Raw genomic sequence first — 22,536 nt, forward strand, 5'->3', positions numbered from 1 at the left:
GATTTCAATCCATGTCTCACATCTATAGGATATCAAGAATGGAGGAATATATCATACCTTATCTATAGGACACGTTTTTGATACGATCAGTGTTGACAGCGGCTTTTGAAAGCTACGATTGCTGATCAGGTTTTGAAGTTATACGCATAATAGTTTTTAGACTTATCCAAGTGGGAGACTGTTGGATTAGTGTCTAAGTCCATAACTATTTTGGTATGTACTTGACCCGATTGTGAGCATGGTCCTTTTGGATTGCCTTCACATTGGTGACTAGACATGATGATTGTTGAGGAGAGAGGCTGGTTTATGATTAAGAATAATAAATTGGGGTATAAATATGATTTGTTAATATATTATATGAATAATATATTAATTTGGAATCATATTATTAATTAGTATTTAATCAGAAATTAATTAGGAATTAATTTCAGGATTAAAGGAATTAATTAAAAGTACAGGGGCTGTTTTGTAATTATTTGATAGTTGAGGCTTTGGGCTATTTGATCACCTTTATTAAGGCTTGAATGAAAATCTTAGAAGGATCTAGGATTTTTCGTCCAAGGGCTTAAGGAAAGGAGTTCATGGACTTGCTTAGGCCCTAAGATAAGGGATTAGGGTTTCCAGCTTGAAACCCTAGTTAGCCTTAAGTATAAATAGCACCCTAAGGCACTAAATTCGGCAAACCCTTGGAGAAACCCTATTAGGGTCGAATTTTAGAGCTTCTTGCCTCGCTTCCTCTCTCTCTCTCATATTCATCCTCTCACCCAAAGTGTGTTTGTGAGCCATTAGAGGTACTACACTTGTGGTACTTGCTTTCAAGAGCTAAGGAAGATCAAGGAACTAGTTATTATTGCTATATAACAACAAAAGGTATGTATTCTATTCTCCTTTGTGGATTTTGAAAATCATAGGAGTATCCCAAGTTTATTTTTGTGTTCATAAAGTTGTATGTCTAATAGTGAGAACATAGATCCAATTAGGGTTGCATGCACACATAGGATTGTTTGTATAAATCCCATCAGGGTCAACAATCCCAACTATTAGTGAGAAATCTATTGATCTCGCCACTAACCCTCTCCTGTTTCTAGTTCTCCTTCTTGACTCCTTCTACCTGTGCCCCTCTGATCAAATCCAAAAGTGGAGAATCAATCGATATCATCATGCACATATCCCCAGCCGAAGATCTAACAAAATTTCGGTTCAAAGCATCCGTGACCACATTCGCTTTACCCAAATTGTAAAGGATCTCACAATCATAATCCTTGACCACGTCAAGCGGCCTGTACTGGCTCATGGTCAGGTTTGGTTGGTCCATGAGATACCGCAAGCTCTTATGATCCGTATAGACTGTACACTAGACCCCATACAGATAATGTCTCCAAATCTTATGGGCAAAAACTACTGCCCCAAACTTGAGATCATAAGTAGGATATCGTGCCTCATGCAGCTTCAGCTTCCGAGAAGCATACACAATAACTAACTCCCTGTGCATAAGAACCGCCCCTAAACCAGTTATGGATGCATCACAAAATACAACGAAATCCTAGACACCCTCCGGAAGGGTCAACATTGGGGCCTCACATAACCTTTGTTGTAGTGTCTCAAACGCCTTCTGCTGCTTTGGCCCCCAACATAAATCCACACCCTTCCTCGTCAGACGAGTGAAGGGTACAACAATCTTTGAGAAATCCTGGATAAATCTCTAGTAATATCCTGCTAAACCCAAGAAACTCATGATCTCTGAGGGTGAATTTGAGACCTCCCACTACATCACATCCTAAATCTTGGACTAGAAGATTGATTTTGATCCATGTCTCATGTCCATACAATACCTTGTAGAACGGAAGGAATAGCTGATCATTTATCTTAGGTCAAACATCTAATTGGATCAGAGTTCAACAATTGTTTTGGAAAGCACTCTTTGTTGTTTGGTTATACTTGTAATTATAGTTATAGACTTGTCCAAGTGGGAGACCATTGAATTAAGGTGTCTAAGCTCATAACTAAATTAGTATAAACTTGCAAATTGAAGCGAAATCCTTTTTGGGTTGCCCTCATAACCATAAATAACTAGAAATTATATTAGGAGAGAGAGAAATGATTTGTTAATATATTATGTGATTAATATATTAATTAAGAATAGATAATTTATATGTTTATTTTGTTATGTGATTAATAAATTGACAAGAGATCAATATTTAAATAATTGATTTTTTAATTTATATGGTTAATAAATTAATAAGAAATATATTAGAATTAATTCATTATTAATTAGAATTCATATGAAATTAATTCGAAATTAATTGAAATTAGTTAAAGGTGCAAGGGTGAATTATAATTGTTCAATAGTTGAACAAAAGAAGCAATTCTAGAACCCTCCATGGCATAGACGATTTTGGAGGGGTTCTTAGGGTTTTTGGAAGCCTCCTGGTTGCATAAAATGAAAGGATTTCAATTAGGATTAAAGCTATTATTTAATGAATTCAAATCTTGCTTTGCTTCCAAGTTACCTAAACTATAAAAAAGACCCATGGAATCATTATTTTTGTTCATACCTTTACCTGCAAGCATAGGAATGAAATTGCGTCCTCTATCCTCTCCTTTTTTTCTATTCTAGGGTTTCTAGGGTGTTGGGTACAAAACATTAGAGGCACTGAATTTTTGGTGCTTACTTTCCAACGTTTTCAAGAAGGATATTGTTGTGATTATTTGATACAATAATCAAGAGGTATGTAACCCTAATGCTATGTATATTTTGATTATAATAGGCTACTACTAGGTTTCTTGGTGTTCATAGTTTATTGCTATCAATAGAGAAAATATAGATCCAAATAGATTGCATGTATACTTAAGAGTTAAGTAATTTTCCACCTCATGCATAGATTTATAACCTATAAAACCCTTCACATAGAAGTTTTTGTAGCTCAAGTACCATGGTTGCAACCATTATGCAAGTGACCTTAGTGGCATCGCCAGTATGTTGTGTATGAAGAGATAATTCTTCAGGAGTAACAGTCATTTCATCAACCTCATAAATGGGGTTATCAAGAACATAATTTTTGTTCTCATAACAAAGAGTCATCTTCAAGTTCTCATCCAATCCATGTAGTTTGGAGCAATGAGCTTTTATTTAGACATAACTAAAGAGAGTGAAGTTTGAATTTGGAGTAGAGTTTTGAGTAGCAGAAGGTTCATGTTAAATGTGGCTCGACTATTTGGATCATGTTCATGGAGCATTTGGAGCACTTGGACCTCAATGGAGAACTTGGGGTTCATGGAGCATGTGATAAAGGAACGGATCTTCTAAGAAAGGAATGGATCATCAGACAAAGGAACAGATCAAGTACCAAAGGAACGAATCATGTACAAGGGGGTTTGGTGCATCTAGAAGAGTTTTAGAGCACTTGGAAGAGGTTTGGACCACTTGGGAGTGATATGGAGAAACAAGGGATCCTTGTTGTGCCATTTAATAAAGGGATGGGCCGATAGGGATGCTCTTACGCCATGTCACTCCCTCTTGCACCATCTTGTTCTCCTCTTGTGCCATGATGCATTTTGTTGCGCCATGCAGGTCCTTGTGGTGCCATGTATGTGCCTGTTGCTCCATGGTGATGCTATTACTCCAAGATTGATGTTTGTGCGCCATACTTGATGCTCTTGCGTCATTTATATCCATGTTGCGCCATCTAGATTTGTTGTTGTTCCATGAAGAAGCTGTTTTGCCATCATGGATCATCTTGGTACATGATGCGCCATATTGATTCCTTTGTTGTGCCATGTTGATCCAAGTATGCCTAGAAGATGATGATGCTTAAGAATGTTCCAGAAGATGTTGTATGGTGGATTATGATTGGTTGACACCTTTCATGGCCCAATGGGCTTGGCCTATTAGGGTTTTAGGTCTAATACCTCAAGTATAAATAGGGATGAATGCTAGGTCATTTTGTATTTAGAATTCTATAGTGATAGGCCAATCTCTATGTAATTGTAGTTGTAACCTCTATTTTTAGAGCTATGAAATAAAAGAATACTCCTCTCCTGCCCGTGGATATAGGTCACCTTGACAGAACCACGTATATACTGTGTCTTGTGTGGTTATATTTTTTTCTAGTTATCCTCTTTACTTCCTAGCATGTGGTATTAGATCTACGGTTTGTATTCCTATGATTGAAGATGTCTACTCACAAGTTTGATTTGGAGAAGTTCAATGGTTCAAATGATTTCATTTTGTGGAAGGTGAGGATGAGGGCTCTTCTGGTTCAATAAGGATGTGCAACGACACTAGAAGGAGAGGCAAAACTGCCAAAGGACATGGCGGCTAAGAAGAAGGTGGTCATTCTGATGAAGGCACATAATGCCATTCTATGGAGCTTAACAGATGAAGTACTGAGGGTGGTCATGGATCAAACAACTGCTTCTGGGCTCTAGGATAAACTTTGTGACAAGTACCAGAACAACTCTCTGACGAACAGGTTGTATCAGAAGCAAAGGTTGTATAGTCTCAGAATCAATGAAAGTACCCAAGTGAAAGATCATTTGGATAACTACAATCACATCAACTTGGATCTACAAGGTGTTGACGTGAAGATTAAAGATGAAGATCGGACGCTGATTCTCTTATGTTCTCTTTTAAGAATTTCGTTGATACCATGCTCTATGGTAGGATAATGATCACTGTGAATGAATTGAAGGAATCTCTGATGTCCAAGGAATTGAAAAGAAAAGTTTCAGCTAGAGAGGAGGTGTTCAGTTTTGGTTTGTTTGCTGGGAGAGGAAGGACATAAGAGTGGAAAGGGGGAAACAAAAGGAGACCACGTTCAAAATCGAAATCTAAAGGTTTATCGAACATAAAGTGTTATAACTGTAAGGAGAAGGGCCACTTCAAGCGAAATTTTCCACAACTAAAGAATGGGAAGTCCAATAGTGAATCAAGCAGCAAGAACATAGCTATTGTGGTTCAAGAATGTTCTGATAAAGGGGAAAATGGTGATGTACTTATTGTACGTACATCAAGTTCTACTAATGCTTGGGTCTTGGATTTTGGAGCATCCTATCACTTGACGTATAATCGTGACTGGTTCGACTAGCTCCTTCAAAGAGTGGGATGGCATAGTCAAGATGGGTGATGATTGGGTGAGCAGTATTAAAGGTAGTGGCACAATGGAGATCAAGATGCATAATGGCATGGTCAAGAAGTTATATTGTTGGTACGTTCAAGAACTTTGGAAGAATCTAACTTCTCTTGGCATATTTGCTAAGAATGGGATGACTTATGCTGGTGAAGGTGACTCAGTCAAAGTGACCAAAGGTTCTCTTGTTATAATGAAATGGAAGATGAATCGTGGATGGATCTATATCCTAGAAGGCAGTGCGGTTATGCGTATGATGGCCATATCCCAATCCTTGAATGATGGTGATGACAAGATAGAGTTGTGGAATCGTAGGTTGGGGCACAAGAGTGAGAAGGGCATGTTAGTTCTAAGTAAACAAGGACTACTTGGTGGAGAGGATACTAGAAAGATAAAGTTTTGTGAAGCTTGCATTAAGGGAAAGCATCACAAAGTGAAGTTTGGTACCGGTCAACACATAAACAAGGAAATCCTAGAGTATGTTCACTCAGATCTATGGGGTCCCTCACTAGTGAAGTCTCATAGAGGATCCTCATACTTTATGACGTTCATTGATGACTATTCAAGGAAGGTTTGGTTGTACTTTATGAAGACCAAAGATGAGATGTCTGGGAATTTCAAGGAGTGGAAGACCATGGTTGAGAAAAGGACTAAAAAACAGGTTAAGACTCTGAGGACTGACAATAGCTTGCTGTTCTATAATGCTCCATTTGATAATTTCTACAAGGCAGAAGGCATAGTGAGGCGCCGAACTATACGACAGACACCACAGAAAAATAGAGTGGCAAAACTGATGAACCAAACACTCATGCAACATGCAAGGTGCATACGGATATTTGCTAACTTATCCAAGAAATTTTGGGTGGAAGTAGTTAACAATGCTTGCTATCTGGTGAACATATCACCATCAAATGCTATTGCTTTGAAGACTCCTTAAGAGGTATGGTCTGGCAAACCCTCTGACTACTTTAGTTTACGTATATTTGCAATGGGGCATATGCTCATGTGAATGATGGTAAACTTGAGCCAAGAAGTGCATATTTCTAAGATATGCGACAGGAATAAAAGGTTATCAACGGTGGTGTACAGAAGAAGGAAGAACTCCTAAATTTATCATGAGTAGAGATGTGACCTTTGATGAATCTGCCATGGGTAACTAGGGAGGAGATGATAGAAGTCAAGTAGAGAACAAAGATCAGGGTGCTAGCCAGAAGGTGAAGTTTGCAACTCAAACTCCAAAAGAGTTGTTATAAGTGACAAAGAGCAAGGTGGCAGTAAACAACTTGGACAAGATGAAACCCAAGAAAAACCCATGGGATCTTCGTCCAGTGGTGTTAATTCTAGGAAAGATGACGGGTCTGAATCTATAGCAAAGAAAAGATCGAAGAGGATCATTCAACAACCTGATAGATATGTGGTGTAACGCCCGTAGATCTAGGCTAGTCAATTTAGAGACGATAATCATCAAAAATGACTTTTTGATGGAAGATTATTTAGAATGAGTAATCTTAACTAAGTTTTAGTATATGTTACAAGGATTCTGTAGATATAAAGAACGCCGAAATCCGAGTTATAACGAAGAAGTTATGACATGTCGAAGTTTCGCGACAGAACCGGCACGACACAGCGGGGCGTAAATAGTGAATTTACGTTAGAGTGATATTTGGCCTTAGCAATCTAAATAAAATTCGTAGAATACGTTAAACCGAGAGCGTGCATAAAAAGAACGTCTAAATCTGACTTCGTATGAGGAAGTTATGATTTTTCGAAGTTTCAGCATTAGCAGTATGTAGCCCGAAATTCGAGATTGAGGTCGAGTGATATTTAGCCAAAACTTTCTAAATGAGAATTGAAGTTCTCATCAATATTAGTCCAACGATAAAAAGATAGACGAAAACGGAGTTCAAATGAAGGAGTTATGAATTTCGAACGGAGTTTTCCTGTCCCGGCCTACTAAAAATAGTATATTATTAATATATTAAAAATAAAGTCAAAATTAGCGTACAAAGTATAAATGAAAGTTGTAAATCTTTTTTTACCTATGAATCGATATAAAGAACGTTGAAAACGGAGTGCGTATGCAAAAGTTATGAATTTCTGAAGTTTGGGGCGCGAAACCCCAAAACTGTCAGAGACCACGACGTGGCAAAAGTGGCCACGACGTGGCAGGGGAGACCACGACGTGGCAAAAGTGGCCATGACATGGCAGGGCTTTTGACACCTTCTGGAGCCTGACAGATCAAGTGGACGATGACGCATGCAATGACGTTCAAGCCCACGACGTGGGAGAAGTGCCCATGACGTGGAAAATGAGAAAACAACCCTATAAATAGATTTGAAGGGGCAGCCGTTTGTGGTTGCCAAATCTCTCTTCTCTCGCCCATATTACATCGTTTTACGTGCAATTTTAACCCCCCTGAAGCCCCGATATCATCCCGAGACCCAAAGCAAGTCTCGAAGTCCGAAGATCCCGAGAAGAAAAAAGTTTCCGAGCCGAAGCTCTACCCGCGAGAAACCCGATGTGTGAAGTAATCCCGGTTTCACCGAAGAATATCTACTTGAAGAGTCGAAGTGCTGTCTGAGCATCGTCTAATCAAGTGAGTGTATAGTCCCTTTCATAAACGCAATTTTAATACAAGTATTGCTTGAAAATATTAAGTGTATGTGTTAGGTGAGTGTGTAGTCACTTTCTTCTAACACATAAATATTAAGTATTTGCTATGAAATACGTGCTATGTGTATAATATATTATTGTTTATTTGAGATGAATGTGGAATGGATGAATTATATAAGTTTTAATGAGTTAAACTGTATATGTATTTCGTATCTACAAATATGTTAGGTAGAACATAGGCAGGTGAGATCGTTGGTAGGTGATAAAATATGGGTTGGACCATGAGATAAAAGGATAAAGAGATAAACTTGATCTGGATGTATGGATCAGATCGGGAGGTTAGTTTTAGATCCGAGAGTATGGACCAGATTAGGAGGTTAGGTTTAGATCCGAGAGTATGGATCAGATCAAAAGGTTAGTTTTAGATCCGATAGTATGGATCAGATCAAGAGGTTAGTTTTAGATCCGAGAGTAGGGATCAGATCAAGAGGTTAATTTTAGATCCGGGAGTACGGATTATGTATTTTTGAATTACGTGTTCATTCGATAAGGTATCGTGTGTATAGTCCCTTTTAGGAATGTGATTTTAATACGAGAATTGATTAAAGTATGAAATATACATATGTATGTGAAGTATTTGTTATTGTCCGAAATACGTGTTAGATATATTTGATAATATACAACGTACGAATCAGATATGGTTCAATATATGTTAAGATGTGTATATACGATATTATTACTTAAAACCTTGTGTTAAGTATACACTAGTTGGCGTTGCCTAAACGGAGATAGTATCAAAAATTGATTATAGGCATAATAGGCTTGCCTAGTGATGGGTTAATACTTAAATAGGGATGTTTAGTTCAATTAAGATTGGACTTTGGGTAGTCTCTTATTAAGAGTACATGTGGGGTGAGATTGATGCTCGGTGGAGTACGTCCTACGTATAGAAGTACATTTTATGTACGAAGTCCTTTTCAAAGCTCTGTGTCTTGGGTGCTGCTTTTGCCAGGGTACTATTATGTTCTCGGGTATGAGTCTTTCGCATACCGGAGTACTATAATGTGCCCGAAGTACTATCATGTACAAAGTCTTTTTGACAATTTTGTGTGTCGGTTACGGGAGCGTATGGGAGTACTCTAGTAGTATTTCCCCATACTTTTATTTTGAGAGAGCTTTGGAGTCAGCGTTTCTTTTATGAAGTGATCGACCGAGCTTCATATGTCAGCGTTTTCTTTGACGAAGTAATTAAGGGAACTTCGTAGACTGCCTAATAAAGTGTGTCGGTAATAGACCACTGCTAGGTATGTATGGTGTTATATTGCTAGATAGGGTGCGTCTGGGGGTGAAATACCTCATGTATTCAGGCCACTGCTAGGCAAAGTTCGATGCTGGGATAGGTAGAGTCTGGGGGTATAATACCTCATAGTCAGACCACGCCTAGGCATTGTTATCTAGATAACTACCCCTGACTTAAAATGTCTTGTGGTTCTTTCTTTTACGAACGAAGGTTCGTGGTGAAACTTATTCCATTCCCCTCATTTTATGTCATTATTGATCCTCGTTTGCTGCAAGGGAATTTCCGAAGCAGCATCGTCAATTTGTGGTTCATATCGATTCTTAGGCTAGATCTCGTAAGATCATTGTATAGGGTCAGTATGTGGGGATCGACGGGATGGGATATATTGTTTTAGAAATATGATTTATATGTGTTTATAATATTAGTGGTTTTGCAGGATCGAGATGTAGATTATTATTACATTGTTTGAACTAAGAGCTTTCGTACTCTGTGTTTCTTAGGTGATTGGGTTCACCAGGGATATTCGAACTAAGTGTTCATTAGATATTTGAACTTAGTGTTCATCAGAGATATTTGAACTAAGCGTTCATTAAGTGTTTTTGAACTAAGTGTTCACTGGGTAATATTAGAGCTAAGTGTCTATTAGGTGTTCTTGAACTAGGTGTTCATTAATTATTATGAACTGCGTGTTCACTAGAGGTAATCTAAGAACCTTGGCAGCACTAGACTTTGTGCCAGTTCCTTAGGGAAATCCTTAGGAATGAATGGGAGAAGGGTAATCGGCTCTTAGGATAAATATTTAAGAAATAAATAGAGATAAAGGGGGTGGGTAATTGGATTGATCATTTGATAATTAACTATAATAATTATATTATTGTGGGTTGAAAACCCTATATGCTCACCAGGCTCCCAAGCCTGATCCTCTCAGTTTTCTTTGTATTATAGGTTATGGCACGAGAGCATAAGTTGGCTGACATAACGAGAGATTTTGGATTATAGGCCAGTAGTTATGAATAATTGTTGTAAGGTCTATTTTGTTTTGTTTATGCTTTTGGTCTGTATTGAACATGACATCCCGAGATTTTGCTATAAAATGAAAATACATTTCTTTAAAGAAATGCTTTGATAAATCTTTATCATATTTTGGGAATAAATTCCGCAACTGTTTTCTTTAAAAGTCCACTCTGATTTTAAAAACAAAGCATAAACAAATCGGTCTTTTCTGGCCATGAAATTGGGGATGTCACATGTGGGATGTGTAAATTCAGGTGAACTTGACTCCATTGCTTTTGCTTTAGCAACCGGATAAGACAATGATACCAATGAGCCTCAATCGTACGAGTAAAGAAGCAAATGACTGGTTGATGGCCATGAATGAAGAAATAAAATCTTTAGAGAGGATTGATACATAAATCTTGTTCAATTGCCAAAGCCAACAAAGCCAGTGGGATGCAAATGGATCTTTTAGAAGAAGGAATGGATACCAAGAGTTGAACCATCTAGGTTCAAGGCAAGGTTGGTGGCAAAAGGGTTCTCCCAGAAAGGAATTAATTATCATGAGGTGTTCTCATCGATAGTGAAGCACAATACAGTCTGGGTTCTTTTGGCCACAGTGAGTGCGTTTGATATGGAGCTTAAACAACTTGATGTGAAAATCGCATTTCTTCATGGGAAATTAGAAGAGAAGATTTATATGTCCCAACCAGAAGGGTTCCTTGATTCTAAGAAGGACCATGTATGTTTGCTGAAGAAATCCTTGTATGGTTTGAAGTAGTCTCCAAGACAATGGTACAAGAGATTTGATTCATTCATGATCTCAAACGGCTACACTTGGAACCAGTTTGACAGTTGTGTTTACTTAAAGGGATTATCACCAAATTCCTACATATATATATATATATATATATATATATATATATATATGTTGCTATATGTTGATGATATATGTTGAAGGTGACCGTAAAGAATGAGTTTGAGATGAAGGATTTAGGAGCAACAATGAAGATATAGATATTCAAAGGGACAAAAGATCAGGGCAGTTGTGTATTTCTCAACAAAAGTACATTGACAAAGTCTTGTAGTCCTTCAATTGTGATCAGTCCAAGCTAGTTGGAACTCCTTTGGCGGCTCACTTTAAACTTGGCCCAAACACTATATCCACTACTAAAGAAGAAATGAAGTACATTAGCAGGGTTCCATACTCAAGTGTTGTTGTAAGTCTCATGTATGCTATAGTCTGTACCAGACCTGATTTACTCATGCAGTTAGCGTGGTTAGAAGGTTTATGAGTAATCCATGGAAGACTCATTGGGAAGCTGTAAAGTGGATCTTGAATTGTTGAAGTGAACGAAGGATGTTTGCTTGGTGTATGAAGCAAATAAGAAGAGTGACTTGGTGGGATATGTTGACTCTGATTATGGTGGTGACCTGTTGAAGTGTAGGTCACAGACGTGCTACATATTCACTTTATTTGGATGTGCCATCAGTTGGAAGTGAATGCTGCAAGATCATGTTGCTTTATCCACAATTGAATCCAAGTACATGTCCATAACGGAAGGAATAAAGGAGGAGAAATGGTTGCAAGGGCTTATTCTGAGTCTTGGTATGAAGATGGAGAAGCATGTCTTGTATTGTGATAGTCAAAGTGCTTTGAGTCTTGCAAAGAATCTTGTGTATCACGAGAAGACGAACCACATTAATGTGAGACTAAATTTTATTTGGGATATTCTGGAAGGAAACAAGTTTTCAGTTCTGAAGATTGGTACCAAGGTCAACCCAACTGATATGTTGACAAAGTCGTTGCCCACGGAGAAGTTCAAGCTTTTCTTGGATTTGGTTGATGGTCACAGGAGATAGGTTCCTTCAGGGAAAAATGGATGGAAGGGGGAGGAAGTTCTTGTTCAAATTGGAGTTCAGATAATGCTCAAGTCAAGGTGGAGATTGTTAAATGTGACTCGAGCATTTGGATCATGTTCATGGAGCATTTGGAGCACTTGGATCTCAATGGAACACTTAGGGTTCATGGAGCATGTGATAAAGGAATGAATCTTCTAAGAAAGGAATGGATCATCAGACAAAGGAACAGATCAAGTGCCAAAGGAACGGATGTGTACAAAGGGTTTAGAGCACCTACAAGAGGATTGGAGCACTTGGAAGACGTTTAGAGAATATGGAGTGATATGGAGCAACAAGGGATCATTGTTCCACCATTTGATAAAAGGGATGGGCCAAGAGGGATGCTCTTGCGCCATCATGCTCTCCTCTTGCGCCATGATGCTACTTGTTGCGCCATGCATGTGCCCGTTGCTCCATGGTGATGTTTTTTCTCCAAGATTGATGTTTGTGTGCCATACTTGATACTCTTGCGCCATTCATATCCCTATACACCGTCTATATTTACAATTGCGCCATGAAGAAGCTATCGCGCCATCATGTACCATCTTGGTACATGATGCACCATATTGATTCCTTTGTTGTGTCATGTTGATCCAAGTATGCGTAGAAGATGATGATGCTCAAGAATGTTCTAGAAGATTTTGCATGGCGGATTGTGATTGGTTGACAACTTTCATGGGCCTATGGGCCAATGGGACTGGCCCATTAGGGTTTTAGGTCTGATCCCTCAAGTATAAATAAGCATGACTGCTAGGTCATTTTGTATCTGGAATTCTGTAATGATAGGCGAATCTCTATGTAATTATACTTGTAACCTCTGTTTGAGAACTTTGAAATAAAAGAATACTCCCCTCCTGCCCGTGGATATAGGTCACCTTGACAGAACCACGTATATACTGTGTCTTGTGTGCTTATAGTTTTGCTAGTTATCCGCGTTACTTCCTAACAATTCACCATTTCCAAACATCTATTGAGAGAGACACTTTTAGTTACTTGATGTATTCCTTAAATATTTTAACCCAAATTAATATTCAAGGCTAGGATCCAAAATACAATTCGAAATGAGAAGAGGGATGTCGTAATCTGATTACGGATTTATTTAGGTAGGCACATTTCCAAGTTCAATCAAATATGAAATCTTTTAAGATTCATTGAATCTTATCAATGATATGTTTAATCTCAAATTATGCTCTCCTATATGTGACCAGGATACCACGGATCACAAACAAGAAGTGAATAACCATGAAAACATGCATGACATACTCGAAGTCATTTATGATATCACATTGATGTGATGGTAAGAGACCACATTGCGGAAATTATCATAGGAGCAAAAGACCTCACTCTCACAGTCGATACACAACGTAGGCAATGAGGGTCGTCGCCTCGGTATGCTCTTCTTGATCACCTGGAACTGCTGCTAAAAGTATGCCTTACTCAACTAAGACATCTCCTTGTCCTCATCCATCTCAGTCACCACTGATGACTCTCTCACGGTATAAGAAATACCTCGCAGCAATATATTCTGGTGAAAATATCGCAATCATATGCTACCCCTCGGGGTTACCTTCAAACTCTGGAACCGGAAGCTCGTTATCTCTTTCGCTCCACATAAGAAGCTGAACTAGTTAACTTCTCGTCACAGAAAGTGACATTTCAATCATCGACCGATCACTCAATCCAGACCGTAATCCTCCACAACGTATCGTCTCCACTTTTCCTCAAGTTCCGCGACTCCAACTGCCAGCTCACCAGTCAAACTCATTGAGATCTAAACTTAATTTTCCTCGCACGGTGCACTATGTTGAAGCTCAACCGACATGGCCATCTGGCCCCACAGTTTGCCATATCCATTCTCAATCTGAACACCCATCGTCGGATAACTGGTAAGATGGAAACACACTCTGCTACGAATCATGGTAACCGAACCATGTTATCTCCCCTTAACCTGCTATTTAGAACCTCTGGAATTCTCCCTGTTTCGAGTATGGGTCCTCTGCTTTCAGTAGTATGGGCCCATACTACTTGTCACATCTACCCATACTTTCCACACAGATCCTCCCAGATTTCCCAAGTAGTTGCTCAACCTCCTCGATCACCAATCCTATTACACATGTTTGCTCTCCAGCGAATATTATCCTCTATGAGCGTACTCATCTAACTAAAATCACTCCCTCGGCTCTTCCTAGGTGCCCACACTTCTCTGCCATCAGCTGCTGAAGAACTCCTCATGATGCCAACCATCTACCTCCTGAATATCGTCATATTCACTTAGTAGCTGTCTCCCATCATTAAGAGTTCCACAAAGCTCAAAGCAAGGAGCATTCGGGCATCGAATCACCTCTACCAAGACGTAAAACCACTCTAGCATACAACTCAACTCGCTCTATCCGCAACTCTAAAAGGCATTACCGAACTCAGGCAACCCTACCTCTCGTGGGTATCTCACTACTCTCTTAGTAGATTCCTGAAATGCACATCTATGTATCTCTCCTAGACTACTCCTCTACTCAAGCTCTCTCTAAAAGATTCTTGCTAGGTACTCTTACTTAGCACATACACAGAGCAAATAGCAGATAATATCAATAAATAGCATCCCCTAAGCTAAGGCATCACAAATCAGGTAACTCTAGCCCTAAGATATGAAATACCTAGCCTATCCTCTATCATGCATCCCTAATACTCCTGAATATCTCATAACACAAATAAGTAAGGGTATTTTGGAAAATCACCGTTTGGGCTCTGGCTGATTGTACACACTGCTCGAACTCGTTTTTCTCTTAAAACTCTTTCTCATTTTGAAAAAAAAATCATTTCTTTTGAAATTTTTTCTTAAATCCTCAGTTTGAGTCCAGACACACCCGAAGGTACATCCGAATCCCTCAAACCATGGCTCTAATACTAACTTGTAACACCGTAAATTTTCAAACAAAATTTTCATTTCTAAATCACATAATTCTCATTAATGCATTTCACAAAAACCCCAAAGTATTAGTTTATCAAAACAAATATCCATAATGGTTGAATAAAAATCCAAGATCCTCAAACATAACTCCATCTCGTGTGTACAATCAAGTCGGTGCCTTCCCGCGATCCTGAGGAGTTCCTGAAACACATATCACATAACACGGTAAGCATGAAGCTTAGTGAGTTCCCCAAAATACCACACATATCTCATTAGCCTCTCATGGATATATCTCGAATAGGACCCTTCGGTCAATGTGTCTCAGTGGAACCCTCCGGTCCCACAACTCGGGTGGACCCTTCGGTCCTAACTCAGTAAAGATCAGCATAATACACAAGATAAATCACAAAGACATAATGCAGGATATCACAATACTCAATATAAGCACATAAGACCCTCCGGTCACACGATATTACCTAGGACTGTTCACTATTCGGATAAAACCGAATTATCCAATTGGACAATTTGGTTCGGATATTCGGATTTTTGGATTGGTTTTCAACAAAACCGAATTATTATTTTGGATTTAGGATTGGTTTTGGTTTATAAAATAAGAACCGAATAGTCCAAAAAAAACCAAATAAACATTTGTTATTTATCTACTTATAATATATATCTATAGTTTTTTATTAATTTTGTAATTTATTTTTTCAAATAGGAACGTTTCACACGATAAAAAAACATTAATATGCATTTTCACTCAAAAGTTTTCTATCTATAAAATATTTAACTATAATATATCTTCATATTACTTGTTTATTAATTTCAAATCACAACTAAGTAATTTGTTTTTGATTCTTGTGTAAAGTTTAGTAATCTTATAATTATTTTTCATGTTAAAATGTTTCGGTTTTTCAAAACCGAATTATAAAAACCGATCCAACCGAATTGTAATTGGATCGGATCGAATTGGATTAAAATTTAGTTTGGACTATTCGGATCCATGTTTTGAAAACCGAAATCAATTTGGATTCACTTGATTGGATCGGATCAAACCGATCCATCCAAACGAACACCCCTAATATTACCACTCAAGTTAAGTATAGTGACAAGATTCACCTCGGATGATGAACATCTCCTATAAATGTTGCTGCTGCACACCGGCCTCTAACACTGAGCCAAAACCCACAATTAACCAATTAAGATCTAAGGCCAACCCACTACCCGACCTATAAATTACCCAAGCCCATTGGGCCCACCAAGGCCCAATACTAGATGGGCTCTCCTAAGGCCCAACTCTTAAACTTAAGTCCAAATGGCAAGCCCAACACAAAGACCCAAGACATTTAAATATATTTCTCTGATCAAAATCTCCATCACAATAAGCCCAAAATCCAGGCCTAATGTGAGATCTAGCCTAAAAAGCCCACAACAAGATTACGCAGGCCGTACCTTCCTTGGTATGCTCAGCGTACACATGAATCCTAATCGGGGACACTTGATCAGTACGCGGGGCGTACTAGAATTACGCTCGGCATACGTCCAGACTTGCTTTTCCCAGTCTCTTGGTCTTAACCTGTTAAGACCATAGCTATACTCTTAGATCTGGACTCCTTAAAGGCTCATACTCCACAAAGTTCATGACTTTAAGCTTTCGCGTGGATGATAAAGTGCCAAACCCAAATATACTCACTCTGTACTCCCAAAATGCTCATATCTCATGCATGGGGGTGGTTTGAACGTCCAAGACCTCATTTTTATGAATCCTCTCCACTAGAAACACTCAAAGGGAAAGATATTAGGCTATGGAGTTCAACAACTCATAAAGCATCAAGCTTTGGGACCAAAAACCCTAAATTGGACCATAATATGCACAAATCAAAAAGGATGAGAAAGCTCTGAGCTTTATACCTTTAAATGATGCTCCAACCACAGAAAAGATCAGATCCAAAGCTTGGACTCCAACTCCATTCTCTTCAATGTTCCTTCTGTTGGATAAGGTGTCTAAGTCCATAACTTATTTGGTATATACTTGACCCGACCCGGCATGCTCCATTTGGGTTGCACTTTACCCGAACTTATGAGAGTTATACACATATGTTTATTAATATATTATAAGTTATAATATATTAATATGAAGTCATGTTATTTAATTAGTCTTAGTCTTAAATTAATTATGAATTAATTTAGAGATTAAAAGGAAGACTAATTAGATTGTGGGCTATTGTTTTTATATAGTGTGGGCTAACACTCATTTATTAATGGGCTAGGCTTGTATGGAAGTCCAAGGATGATCCATTTAGCTTTTAACCCATGGATCCTTGGAAAAGGAAAGGTCATGGTTATTAGGGTGTCACCCTAATCATGCACACTATATAAGCATGCTTATGTTGCATGAAATAGCCACTAGTGTCACTAGTGTGTGTGCTTGTGTGTGGCCGAAAATTACAAGTGTGTATACACTCTCTCAAAGTTTTCCAAGAGTTTGTGGTGATTTGTGATTCCATTTGAGGCATTCACACTATTGGTGCTTGGCCCTCAAACTCCTTAGGAATCAAACTCATCATCAAAAGGTATGTAATCTCATCTAATTCTTTTATGTTTAAAAGTACCCCATGCCATGTTAGATAGGTTATGAACCTTGGAAAAATTATTATTTTGCATGTATTTAGACAAACATAGATCCAAGGTTTATTAGGGTTGCATGCACACTTAGGAACTGTTAGATTGCTCAAAACCCAACAGTGGTATCAGAGCTTAGGCTTGTTTTCTTGAATACTTGATGCAGATTGCTGAAAATCAAAGTTTATGTGCTGTCTGCACAGCAGACTCGCCGAGTCCATGAAGGGACTCGACTAGTCCAAGACAAAATTCATCCAACTCGGCGAGTTGGTTCATGCACTCGACGAGTTGGAACCCCAGACAGCATATCTTCGAGTTTTGGTACTGGAATTGGTCTAGAATCATTACCTTAAACTGTTTTGATCTTATAAAACCTGTTTTTGATGTGGTAATGATGATGGTGGACTAATTTCAAAGTTATAATCAAAATTTCAAGTTTATGTGTTCATATGATTCTTGAAATTGTTGATGTGGATGTTCATGTTCATATGAGTTTTGTTAGATCATAGGAATTATTTGCAAATTGTTTGTTAGTTAATTCTTGATCTTAATGTGTTTTAATGGAATTCATAATTTGTCCTGAAGTTATGGAATTCCAAGAGTTTTTCTTTTAAATGTTTTAAGAAGTTGTAGGTTACATTTTCTTGAAGAGTTTTTCCCATAAATGCTTTTATGGACTTCATAACTTGTCCTCAAGTTATGGATTTCCAAGAGACTCTTCATTAAAAGTATTAAACACTTAATTTAAACTCATAAGTTATGAATATCCAAAAGTTTATGAATTGTTCAAAACTTGCCCTCAAGTTTTGGAATTTGTAAAGTCTCACACAAACTTTAATTCCACATCCTAGAAGTTTTAAAAGTTAAAATTCTACCCTTATACTATTACTAAAAGATTAATGGTCAATTATTATTATTATTATTATTATTATATATATATATATATATATATATATATATATATATATATATATATATATATATATATATATAAGAACAAGTCGTTTTACCGTTAGTAGGCCTCATTCACGAAGCCGGTCTATAAGGTGGGTATAAGGTTGTTGCCTATAAAATGGCGACTTAATGGGTATCCACTCTCACCCACCGCTTGCTTGATCGGTGGAGGGTCGTTAGCCGAACGGGTAGGACAATGACTTTAAATTCTCATTAAAATTATAATGAATATTATAAAGTAACTAAATATTTTTTTATTTAATTCCCAATCTTAGTTACTTTAGGAAAAATGTGAATTTGGTGCTAGCCCATGGAATTCACACTTTGTACCTTACCAAGTCGTTGGTGGAGCGTGTGTGGTTAACCGGCACACTAACTTGGACTAGTAAGGATCACGAAGGGTGACTTAATGTTTGTCATAGATAAATGGAGCGTGTGTGGTTAACCGACACATTGATTAGGTGATAATATTAAGGGTACCAAGTGAATTGGTATGGTTATTCACACCTTGTTTTGTGATCCTCGGCATCCCAGTCACAAAATTTGAAAGGGCACACTCGAGATTGAAACATGCCATCGAAAAGTTCAATGAATCTCAAAAGATCTAGGAATTTCAAATCCAATTAAAACCTAATAAATTATTTCGTTTTTCATGGTGGAAATTGGTGAATCGTCATTCGCCTACCTTCAAATATTTTATAGCTTGGATTACGGCATCCCTCTTCCAAATTATAAAATATTGTGTTGGGTCCTAGCCTTAATATTTCATATTGGGTGTTATATTAAGGATTTTGAATCAACTAACTTGATTTTCTCCCATTATAGATGTCTGGTTCAGACAGCTATGATCTTCCCAAATCTCTTGAAGATGGTGTCCCTCAACATCATGCTTCACTTCCTCCACCTCCTCCAATTATTCTCCCTCACCCACAAGTTCTTGAAAAGTTTAAAGTCACTCAATCCCTATTGGCAAGCATAGCCTATGTGTGCTCATGTCTTGGAGATAAAGTCACATATTGACAAGCCGGGAGAGTTGGGTGTCAAAGTCTCGTGAAAGTTGGATGCTCAATCACTTTCTTAGTAACATAGTGAGTCTCTGTGGGACTACTATGAGACAGACTATGACATGACCCTTAATGATGTTATCTATTTGCTTGGTGTTGTGGAATCAGCAATGATTTGGAACACCAGTAAAGCAAATTTGATTAAAAGAACAACTTCCCAAGTCTACATGGACATTGACAATGGTAGCATTGGATATCTAGAAAAGGATTTCTCTTCCCAATGGAAAAGGATCGGCTATAGTCAACTTGGTTGACCAAATAGTAAAGAGAAAGGAAAATTCTGAGATAGTCTCATGTGCCATTACCAAAGGGTCCATATGTTTTGTTGCCAAAGGAAGGGGCATTGGTTGCGAAGCTGCCCTATTCACCTGAAAGGTCATAAGGTTGATCAAGTCAAGAGGTTTGACTCTACTTCGGGTAAAGTCCACTGTCTAACTCTATTTAGTTCCTATTTGGAGATTCTTATTACATAATGTGAATGGGTCACATGCTGATGTTTTTAAGAATCAAAGAAAAGATAGGAAGCTTAAAGTAAGTATATGTTGATTCTGATTGCAAAAGTGGGTTTCGATCGCATGGTTCGGTAATCAGAATTTTGAGCTGTTGCTTAAGAGTTATAATATATTGCTTATGAATAGATAACAACAAGGTTTTCATGTGGATTGTAAGGATAAGTTTTTCCGCAAAGTTTTAAACTAAAAGAAAAAAAGGGTTTTAATTTTATTTATTTTAAAAATATCCTTACAATGGCATCTGTGGAAAATTGTTGCTTATATGTTTCCAGTAATAGCAATATTGGAAAGTGGATTTGATTCTTTCATTTGTGGTAGTGTCTGAATTTACCAAATGAAGAAAGTTTTTCATCACCCAAGTTTCAATTGGACAGAAACTTGGAATCATACAAGTTGTATTGTATGATGAATGAGAATTTTCATCTTTGAAAATCAAGACTAATTCTTTGATCACATGTATATGTGAGTCAATAAAGGACTAAGGAATTAGGTACACTGGGTGTGCGCTGGTCAAGGTCCACCACAAAGATTGATTTGTCATAATTTACTAAAGATTAGTAAATATGATTAAACTTATAAGGTTAAGTATAATTCTGTAACATTGGAAAGGTTACAATGTATGACAAAACAAATGAAAAGAATCAAATTAGGCAGAAAGATAAAAGTTTCTCAAATCTGAAAGGATGGGAGAGTACTTTAGTATCGTATTTCATGATCATCTTAATGATTATGAAACCATATCACAAATTCATACTCTAAGGACGTCTTAGTGCATTGTTATGGCTAAGAAGATAGGTCATGAATTGTTGGATTGGTTAAAATCAAGAAGATGAGTCATACTTCGTTCCAAAACAATTCTTAGAGTCATACTCCAAGATTGTAACATTGAGTGACATAAAGTAAGGTTTAAAACACTTATCAAATGTAGTGTAAAATGTTTCTACCCTTGTACATTTGAGATTGGTAAGTTCTGATGTCTTGGATGAGACAAAGACCAACTAAGACCAATTGTGTGAAGTGTTAGTCTTGATAAGAATCCGCATTGTCCCTTGAATATTTGTTTTGTCAAGGAATGAGTGGGAGCCTTAAAGATCCTGAAAGAGTTTCAAGATTTAATCAAGAGTAAAACCTGTAATTTATCACTAGCACGCGACTTAAGGTTTGCAACCTATTGTGTTGACATAATTCTTATTTTTGTACCTAATTCAAATAAGTTGAATTTGCATGTGAGTTATCAGAGTTCAACTTGGAAGCATTGGTGGGCCTTGTGCTACCAATGTGACAAGAAACTAAGATTGAACAAGTTTAATCCATGTAAGGCTGAATTTGTCAATAACCTTATCTTGTGATTATGGTTTTGACAAATTCACATGGATAGGAACTCATACACTATAAAATCTAAGTGTCATAAGGTTTCTCTCCGATTCATGAAAATGATGGTGAGGAAACGCTTTCACTAAGTAGATTTTACGTAGATATCAATTGTGTTATTTGCATTTTCAAAAGTCGTTAGTGGAGCGTGTGTGGTTAACCGGCACACTAACATGGACTTGTGAGAAATGGCAAATGCCTAAGCAATTGAGACTATGATTACGGCATCCCTTTTCATAGTCCTGAAAATTGTTTAGACACACATGTGAGCTATCTAAGAAAGGGTGTATGAATCTAAACTTCAGAAGTCCAGCAGATTTCTGGAAATATGTCAGAGCTAGTGGGAGCATAAGTGTTACGCTGATAATCATCATGTTAGTGGGAGCATGATTATTACGTTTTTGTGTTGCAAGTTAGCAATGTTAATTATAGAAAACAAAGTTTCAATTCATGAAGTTGCAGGGGTTGAAAAAGTCGTTTTGCTATAATTAAAGGAGAGGAAATTATACTTCGTTTCAATTCTAAAGCTTAGATTGAGATTTTAATCATCTTTAGTCAAGGACATATATATGAATTTTATGTTGGAATGGTTCAACTTGAAGAAATTCTATATATATTGCGTTTTCAAAATTCGATTATGATTACGGCATCCCTCTTCATAGTTAAATTTTGAAAACATGGCAAATAAAAATTATTATAGCAAAAGACTGGTCTAGTATCATGTCTTTATGTCAAACATCATGAATCGTGTCCCATATGCTTCGGATATAGGATCGATTGCATGTGCTATAATATTCATCTTTTCTAAATTTTCCAAATGCTTAAGGCATTGAGAAGGGAAAAGTCTAGAACTGGATATGACTAAAGTGATTAAGCAATTGTCGAGGACAAATCTGAGGTTCGCCAAAGATTGGTTGCTCAGGGACAGTTGGAAGTATGATGTAAGTTGTTGGAAAGGACCACATTGACATTTTCTGAAAAGAGGTAACTCTTGTTCGGAAGTGATAGTAAAAATGGGACTATGGAAATGTTTCCATAAGTGGAAGTTATTCAATCTATGTCAGATTAGAAAACCTTAATGCAAGAAGGATGTTCAAAGCAATGTACTTTGAATATGAGACTTCTGTTCCATAGAAGTTGACCTTCTTTGGAATACTCTGTAATGACTGG

Source organism: Lactuca serriola, chromosome 1 (assembly GCF_051521515.1).
Source record: "Lactuca serriola cultivar US96UC23 chromosome 1, Lser_US96UC23_V15, whole genome shotgun sequence".
NCBI lineage: Eukaryota > Viridiplantae > Streptophyta > Magnoliopsida > Asterales > Asteraceae > Lactuca > Lactuca serriola.